This window comes from Schistocerca gregaria, chromosome 8 (genome assembly GCF_023897955.1).
Source record: "Schistocerca gregaria isolate iqSchGreg1 chromosome 8, iqSchGreg1.2, whole genome shotgun sequence".
Taxonomy (NCBI): domain Eukaryota; kingdom Metazoa; phylum Arthropoda; class Insecta; order Orthoptera; family Acrididae; genus Schistocerca; species Schistocerca gregaria.
Window position 1 is genome coordinate 454,424,108 of NC_064927.1, and position 9,880 is coordinate 454,433,987.

A 9,880-nucleotide genomic window follows, 5' to 3' on the forward strand; every position below is an offset into this window, starting at 1 on the left:
CCTAATGGTGCCAATGCTTCTTTATTCGAGTAGCTCCTCATTTGTCTATGAAGGTGGAATCATTTGATGGGGTCCATAGGTAATTTGTTAAAATTGTACATTGAGTTTACATTCATCATACTGTAATAGAGGAAGGCTACACTACATACTCTTACAAAGCTTTCCTGGTGTTTTTATTTTAAGGTAAGGCATCACAGATAGTTAACTACCATGTGACTCAACAACCTGGTGCAAGTCTTTCAGCCAGATGCCACTTTGGTGTCTTACATGTCCTTTAGGCAATGGCACCCAATTTTCCCTGGACAGTCATGCATCCTAGTACTAACTAGGCCCAAGGCTGCTTAACTTCATTGATGAGTGGGGGACTGATGTCACCAACATGGCAGTGCAGTTGGCAGAGACATGTGACATTAGAATGCTGAAGTTAGATATTAAAATTTAGAAGTTTATGCTGCTAGGTAGCGGGCATGGGGGTGGTGTAGCCCCTCTGTTATAGGAGACATCAAATGCATAAGGAGTACTATGTCACCAGCAATTTTAAACCTGGTGCTGAGCTCAATAAATTGAAAGAAGACTTATGGGCTTTGTGTAAGGATGTTTGCAAAGAGGATGAAGTAGTTGTAGTGGGAGGGGTTGGAACAGTCTTGGTAGGAAATAGACTTATGATTTAGGCATTGGCTTGAACCAGATTTCTGCACAAATTTGGGCCAATAATATTCACTTGTACCACTTTTCCAATAATACAATCAGTCAGATCTTTACAGTGTTGTGAGGTGAGTTAATAAGGGACTTGAGAGAGTGCTGATGACTGCTGACAAGTACACATTTCAGAGGTACTGAATCAATAGGTCTAACTATACTATACATGGCCCATACCTAAATAGTATTGGGAATAGATGGTTGGTGAAGCTTATAAGTGATAGTACAGGAGATGGGTCTGGGCTCACTCAAGGCAAATTCTTGAAATAATATGTAGAAGAGAAAGACCTTTTATAGGTTGAAGACAAGTATGAAGTATCCTGCATGTGCAAGTTTCCTTTAAAGCTATGGGATACATCTTACAAAAAACATACCATGTACAGATGTATGCTAATCTTTACTGGTATTCGACCTGTGTACATATTATTTTAAGTCATTAAAGACCTTCATGTAGGAAAGAAGAGGGACACAACCTTCACTGGTAAAATTACAATCACCACCAAATGCAGATAATCAGTTAGGAAAGGGACCAACTGAAGCATGCATCATCCTCCATAAATGCATGGAAGAACATGTTATCCAGCACATTAAAGAATTATATTAAAAACAAAGATTCCAAGACTTACCAAGCGGGAAAGCGCCGGCAGACAGGCACATGAACAAAACACACAAACACACACACAGAATTACTAGCTTTCGCAACCGATGGTTGCTTCTTCAGGAAGGAGAGGGAAAGACGAAAGGATGTGGGTTTTAAGGGAGAGGGTAAGGAGTCATTCCAATCCCGGGAGCGGAAAGACTTCCCTTAGGGGAAAAAAAGGACAGGTGTACACTCGCACATACACACACACACATATCCATCCGCCATCCGCCATCCGGATGGATATGTGTGTGTGTGTGTGTGTGTGTGTGTGTGTGTGCGAGTGTACACCTGTCCTTTTTTTCCCCTAAGGGAAGTCTTTCCGCTCCCGGGATTGGAATGACTCCTTACCCTCTCCCTTAAAACCCACATCCTTTCGTCTTTCCCTCTCCTTCCTGAAGAAGCAACCATCGGTTGCGAAAGCTAGTAATTCTGTGTGTGTATTTGTGTGTTTTGTTCATGTGCCTGTCTGCCAGCGCTTTCCCGCTTGGTAAGTCTTGGAATCTTTGTTTTTAATATATTTTTCCCATGTGGAAGTTTCTTTCTATTTTATTTACATTAAAGAATTATGTACACCTAAGGATGTGACTATAGGCCATGAAACCTGTTGTGTCCCAGTAAAGATTATCACACAGCTGTACAGAATGCTCTTTTTGCAAGTTGTATTTCTACAGCTCTGGATGCAGGAGCACAGAGTTTATATATTATTAGTTTGTTGATGCTCTCATATAGTCCAGTGTCCGTGTATGTGAAGTTCGAATTTTTACCTTTTATTCTTCTGGTCATTCCTTGTTAGTTCTATCTTTCCAGTAGTTATTCCCATGATAACTGTAATAGAGGTGGATTGGACATTACTGTTGCTGAACCTTCTTAGTTTAGAACTGAGACTGATTGCAGTAGTTGATAATGAGTTAATTTGTAACGTGTGTATTTCACACTGTATACTTTACAGTTAGATTACACAAAGTACAGTCTCATCTCCTGATACAGGTCAATATGCCAGCACCACTTCCATCCTTTACATTAGAATAAGATGAGAGACAATTTCAAAAGGTAAAAAAGGATCATAAAACTTTACTTTTCAGTCATGATTCTCTGACAATTTAAATGATAAAATTGTTTTTGTTATATAGGATCACAGTTATGTTTCCCTAACAAATACTTATTTCTTCTTACAATTTTTTAAAAATACACTTTTTTTCTTTTACAAAATTTTTATCACCTACTAAATAACATCACAAGTTGTTTGCTGTGAGACAGTTCAATAAATGTGGAATGCAGTCCAGAAAGTGCAGTAAGCTCATTTCATCAAAATAGTAGGCAAATTAAAGGCAAAGTAGATGATTTGCTAATAAAGCTTGATAATGGTATCATTATTGTAGATAAGATATTCTAAGGCTTCATTTGGAAGAGTACATTTTATTTGATTTCTATGCATGGAGTTCATTGAGGAAGGGAGCAGTGGCCATTTATGTCAGAGGTAATGTTTCATTCGAAAAACATTACACATCAAAAAATTGTAAAGACCAAATACACTAAGTTTATGCAGAAAAGTCTGAATTTTCAAGGTACAAAACATTTCATCATTGGCGCATACAGATTCCTCAGTTCAAACTCCAGGGTTTTTCTCTCCATGTTTGATGCTCTTCTAGATTCAGTTCTCAAGGAAGACTGGGGACCTTGTTTGTGTAGGGATTAAAATATGAACTTTCTGCCTGTTTCTCCAGTGAAAAGAATATTAATGAATTTATTTGAATCTTGAAATCTGGTACAGAGAATGTACTTTCCTACCAGACTTCAGGGAAATAGCAGCATTAGCAAGAGTATTATCTTCATAGATTTTTCTGTAGTTGCTGGGCACAGTATGAGATAAATTAATAACAGCCTGTTAGACCATGTTGCATAGACAGCAATAATACAAAAAATTGAGGAGGAGTCATATCCTAAAGTAGAAAACAAAAGATTTAAAGCTTTCAGTCCACCTGCAATGCATACATTTAAAGCCAATATCAAAGAGCTAAATTGGCATGAAGTCTACAATACGGATAACTTGAATGACAAATATAATACATTTATTCAAATCTTTATCGCTTTCTTTAATAGTTATTTCCCATTAATAAAAGCGCAGATACTTATATACAATAAGCAACTAATCTGAATAACTAATGGGATTAGAATGTCATGTAGGAGGAAATGGGTGTATGTCATAATATGAAGGACAGTTTGGGGCCTGATAATAGAATTTTGCTATAGACAATACTGCAAAGTGCTCAGAAGAGTCATCTGACTGGCCAAAACATTATGTTATACAAAGAGAATAGAAAATTCTCAGAACAAAATTAAAATGATATAGTCAATTGCGAAAGAAGGGTCAGGGCAGAATGTGGGGGCTCAACATGTTACTCCTCTCTTGTGTAAGAATGATTACACCAGAGTTATGCAAAATACAGGATGAGTCAAAGAAATGGGAAATTTTGAAAATTAAATAATTTCATGAAAAAACCTTTTTAAAATATTTATTTATGACAATTAATAGTAAACATAATGCCATTTTAGAATATATATAGAATAGTACATTTTGTGAGGGTAACATTGTGCAGATGAGCTCCTTCACTAAGCGAACATTCCTCAAAATTACATATCCATATTTTAATTGCTTGTGATGATAGAACATGATCATGGAGTCCTAAATTAAAATGATGGCAAAATTCTCTAGATGCCCCCTCCACGCTATCATTTTTGTAAAATACTTTGATCATAAATGCACGTTGCACACCACTTCTAGGATCCATGATAACTAAATGGCCTGTCATTGACAGGTTGGTGTATGTTATTCAGTGCTGCCAATTGCACATGGCTACCAACACAACTTTCAGAATTTTCTGTTTCTTTGAATCACTCTTTATTTAATAATCACTTGTTGTCAGTAGTCAGCATCTTAAATGAAAATTTAGTGTTACAGGCAAACTTTTTTAAAAAGTACATAGATTTATGGTATTCTTACTCACCAGTAAAAAAAATAGATATCCAAGTGAAATAAAAAAGAAAAGACTGAACTGGTTTACAGAAGAACTATCAGAAATCAGAGGAAACATGCATGTGCTGTAAAAGATGCATAAGCAAGCTTCTACCCAAGGGGCATAACAGAGTGTGAACATTCGTAGGTCATATCTGAAATGCAAAAAATCCTACAAAGCCCAACTTCTTCTGGCAAAAAAGTGAGCAATGGAAAACTGTATAGAAAGGGCTCCCAATAAATGCAAGGCAGAATGACAAATAATAAAACAAGGGAATAATGCATGTAGGCCAAAATAGGTGCAATGTCATACCTATAAGTAGGCTCATACTGCCAAGTTCTTTGTAAATTTGACTTGATTTTGGAATCACTGAAATAACATCACATACCTTCTCATTACATGAAGTTACATTTTGTTTCCTCCCTTCTGGGTGCTTCACTTTTTTTGTCAGGCATAGTAACGACCTACCTTTGTCAATAAGTAAAAAAAGCATCTTCACTGTCAATACAAGCGTTCTAGTGGATAATGTGTACAGTGGTGACTTAGAATAGGACATCGGTGACATACTCAAAGAAGCTATGGTACTGTCAACTCACTTTCAACAAACCTAAATAAGACTAGTTCCATTCTGTTGCAAACAAAGCATAAAAATTTACAGTAAATTAGTGTCATATGCAACAACAAATTAATAGCACATGAAGCCATTTTCTGCCACACTCTTCAAAATTTTTCGGTGTTCACACAGATGCTAAGCTGCATTGGAAATATCACATTCTCTAGACAATAAAAATGATCATTTGTAACAGTCACCATAAAAATTAAATCTCATCTGTATGCTATCATTGTTTCTAAACCAGAATAGTTTGGCTATTTCTATTCTACAATTTATTATGATATAAGTTTCTGTAGCAGCACGCCAATTTCAAAGAAAACCTCTATGTTACAGAGAAAAGTACGATAATCATGTTGATTGGTTGGTTTATTTGAGGAAGGAGACCAAACAACGAGGTCAAGAGTCCCATCGGATTAGAGAAGAATGGGGAAGGAAGTTGGCTGTGCCCTTTCAAAGGAACCATCCTGGCATTTGCCTGAAGTGATTCAGGGAAATCACAGAAAACCTAAATCAAGATGGCTTGATGCATGTGATCATCATGTTATAGCCTTTTCAAAAAACTAGAAATTATGACTGAAATGGCACACTACATTTATTCTCTAGCATCTACTTTGTTGTAAACTACTCTTCTAATTATGAAAGAAATGGTATATATATCATAGACGCAACACCATACAAAACTATGATCACCAGTGAGGGCTACACAGTGATAGTAAAACTTGAGAAATAATACAAGTCGGCCTATGTAGCCAAATGGTTAGCATTCTTGCCTTCAGTGCAGCTAGACAGGTTTGATTCCTGGTACCTCCTCAGATTTTTTCTGAGTTATGGTGGTCCAGTAAATGATCTATTCAGCACTTGTGAGACCAAATGAGGATCACCTTGATTAAAGAAGCAGCATCAGGATTCATCTACTGGCTGGAGGTATTGGTGACATGCTGATCACACGTCCCACCGTCATAGACTGCTCCTTGTACTGTCTTGTAGGCAGCAATCAGAGCAGGTCTAAAGCTCTGTCCATGAATGGTGTTTACATTTACAATAGATAACATGTCTTCGTTTAAACATCAAGAAGTGCCTCCTAGATATGCTTCTTTGCTCTTTGTATCAGTTCTTCACTAAACCAAATATATGTGCTAGCAGTGGATAGTGTGTCAGGTCCAAAAGTGGTGAAAGGAAGTTAATTCCACAAATACTTCCCAGGCATTTCACTTCTTGTCTGGGAACATTATGTCAAGTCCTCTTGGCATCTCTTGCTGATCAGTAGATTAGTGTATAGTGGGTGAATGTTAACCTGGTGTAGTGTACAGCACGTCAAGTCCAACTACCCTAATATGACACATTCTTTCTTGAGCTCAACATGGTTGGGAGTGGGCTTAATGGGACAAGGCCACTGACCTGTGCTACATGCCGTGCCATCAGCAGTTAAGTTTTGAGGTTTGTGAAGAATAAATGCTATGGAGTACAATATGTATCATCATTTGAGATCCTGAACACAACTGATCAGTGATGAACATCAAGAGGAGGAGCTTGTTCACAGTCATGCTGAAAATGCAGAACCAGGTAAGTCTTCTTAATTTGTTTACTTTAGTTTGGCACATACTGCATTTTCAATACATAACTACATACACACATATGCACTGTGGTATACCTACCACAGCAGAGGTTAATTAACAACAAGAACCATCAATGAGAGACCATCAAGCTTCAAGTTTCAAGTGCCAAGACCATTCATTAACTGATTTTAAAACAAGCTAGGTGAATTACTGTCTTTGGAATAATGTTCTCTATGAATCAGCAAACAATTCTTATTCCCTCATAAGTACAGAATTTTGCGTCTTCTTTTTTCCCAGGCCCTAGCACATTCAATCATGTACCAACCACGGACCCAATGCTCAAACAGCCCCTTGATTCTGATCGTGGTACCCTTATAATTTCGAAGGAAATAATTCGACTATGTCATCAAATCATCAGTGAATCTGATGATGAGGTGACTGATGATTTGCTATTTAACCATCTAATGAAAAAGAGGACTATGAGGAAAAGAGAACTGAAAGGGAATTCTAATAACGTGCTTCACAATTTGGAATTGTAATATGAGATGAAGGGAGATAAAAAACAAAAGGTACCACAAGAGTAGATCAAAATCTTTAGGCGTGTGCAGGAAAAAAATGTTCAGAAAAATTAACAGATGAAAGACAGGAAATATTGCTTAAGGAATAGTGAGAATGGGGACTTTAACTGGCCTTACAGAACTGAGAGAACAAGATTCAGTACAGAAGAATGCAGCTGCAAGGCAATCACAGTCTTGTACTAGATACTGTTTAATGAGAATACTACTGTGCAAATCGCATTTCTTAGCTGTATTTTGTGAAATCAGGAGATTTGTTGGAAAGAGAGAGAGAGAGAGAGAGAGAGAGAGAGAGAGAGAGAGAGAAGGGGGACAATCCATGTGGAGTAATTCATACAGGTACACGAGGCACAGATCAGCTCAAAAGTGAAAAAAGCAAAGCTTTTAGAGCTGGTGTCAGAGAATCTTTCAGGAAAATTCCAACTTATGAGAGTCACTACTCAAGAAAAGACTGTAGTAAAACATTTTTGCCCTCACATCTTACAACTGCATCACTAGATGAATAGTATGCTAAAGAAATAAGGGCTGGTGCCAATGCATCCTACAGGGATTTTTGTGAAGAGATTCGGCATTAAAAAAAATGAAGGTGGACACATGTGACCTGTGACAAAATGAAAATGCAACTGAAACTTGCTCCAGAAAGTGAGAAACGTGACTTAATGAAAGCTGTGGTAGAACATCACCAGACAGCTGATGCACCTTGCAAAGTAATGCTGCTGATGAAGAAACTGCAAGGAACAGTAACGAAGCATAATCCATTACACTTGATTTGCAGCATTGATTCCCAACTCCTTTATCCAAAAATTCAATATCATTTTACAAACAGATGTCATGAATATACAGTTAATTGTATATATCTGTGGGGAGGATCTTGCACACTGTCATTTATGGCATGAGGTTGAAACTGCACTGGGAGGCAATGAAGGGGGATTCTGCCGGTAAAATTTAAATTACATTGATAATGCATTCCAACAGCAGTTTAGGCCAAAATAAGAGCAACCACACTGCAGTGGTACGTGCTTTTGCCATTCAGAAGTCTCTCACCTTGGAAATAATTGATTTCTTCTTCCTGGGCACACCTACATGAGTGTGATTTATCACACAGTTTGAAAGAGCAGAAGAGGTAAACTTTCAACAGAACTATAGAACACCCACACAACTTGAAGGAATTAATTAGACAAACTGGAAAGAAAAAATTGTTTCACTGCCACTCAAATGCAGGGAAACCATTTTCTTGACTATGCTGTCCTCTTGAAACACCAAAGACAACTATGGTAATCCATCCCAATGGAAGCATGTCAGGTGGCTTCAATTCAAAGAAGACCAACCAGGAATTATATATTATAAAACATCACTGGAAAAAAAAGAATCATTTCAAATTGTGAGCTTCAGGAGTCAGAGAAAACAGCAAGTGTTGAAAGTTCTTCCGAAGCATTCCAAAACATGTAACATTTTACCAAAGAGGAAGAAAAATTTAATGGACCTATTACTTTTATTTCTCCAATGCTCCATTTTTTTACCAAAAATTAACAACATTGAACAGTGCTAGGAACGTTTACCCTGCTACAATTGATGAAGAGCTATGAATTCTTTGTATATAACCATAATTTTTGTTCAGTATGTTTTCTCCAGTATTTGTAAAGAATAAACGATTATGTTCATCCAGAATGAAAAATTTCATGAGAGTACAACAGGTCAAGTCCAAAACTTTTAATGCACACTAATTTTAATGTTGAACTTTAGTAAATAAACTTCATTTTCGATGGAAATCTAATTTACACTGATGAGACAGTTAGTATGGGAACACAATAAGCACCAAAACAACTTTTTCTTCCATTACTTGACTTTGCATTAGTTGTAAAACTCTGAATTGTGATTTGCTGGATTTTATTGAGAAAGTGTACTATGACCATAATATTACCTCACAGTGTAAGATCACAATTATGACCCGTGCAACAAGTAAATTACTACCTAACTTTAAATTATGACTCACAGTACAGTTTCTGTATTTTTGGCTTTTGATGCAATTGAACTTACAGTATGTGTTACCTATTGAGGTTCAGTGAAAGGATTGTATTACTTGTATACCCAGCTTCTGTGACAGCTTTCATAAATCACTGAATCTGGTATACCACATTCAATACCTTATTTGATTCAGAAATTTGTTAATATTTAATGCTATTGTCTTCTGTATCTGCAAATTTTCATTAAAGAGACGTAATCAAACAACCACATTAGAAATCAAGAACATAAAAATTTTGGTTAAAGCATGGGACATTTTCATGCCTTTGCACAATGAGACAATGATTTCATGAAAATCTATCAGTAAGTTCACAACAAGTGAACAAAACTGCAATTTAATGTATCATTTATGATGAGTAGCAAACTATCATATTCATAATAAAGTTGATATTCCAACCTGGGCTTTCCATTGCTTTATTTAATCTTATGTTTAATTTTTTGGTGACAGATCCTATAACTTTTGATTATTGAGCAAATAAGACAAACTTCCATTGGAAAGATAGGCCTTGATTTGCTGTTTACCAGCAGTCAATACTGACAGGACATTTGCTGTGTGAAATAAGTCTGATATTCATGCAAAATAAGTCAAATTTTGACACAACACTTGTACACTGTGGATCATAGAATTTAAAAATAAATAATTTCACAACAGCCTTGTTAAAGTTCTCTTCTTCTTTTTACTATGGTATTTAGTTTCTTTCTTTGTGTTTGGAACTCCAGTTGAGCAATGCTGTGAAGGTATCTAGATGAGAAATACC

General features: G+C 36.5%; 1 long non-coding RNA gene across 1 annotated transcript in view; it reads right to left on the minus strand.

Annotated features, from left to right (window-relative positions):
• Positions 1 to 6,527, minus strand: part of LOC126284217 (uncharacterized) — a 78,329-nt gene extending 71,802 nt beyond the window's left edge. Inside the window, exon 1 of the long non-coding RNA XR_007551448.1 lies at positions 5,851 to 6,527. This is a non-coding gene — a long non-coding RNA (uncharacterized LOC126284217). The remainder of the gene's footprint in view (positions 1 to 5,850) is intronic.
• Between the last annotated feature and the right edge of the window lie 3,353 nt (positions 6,528 to 9,880).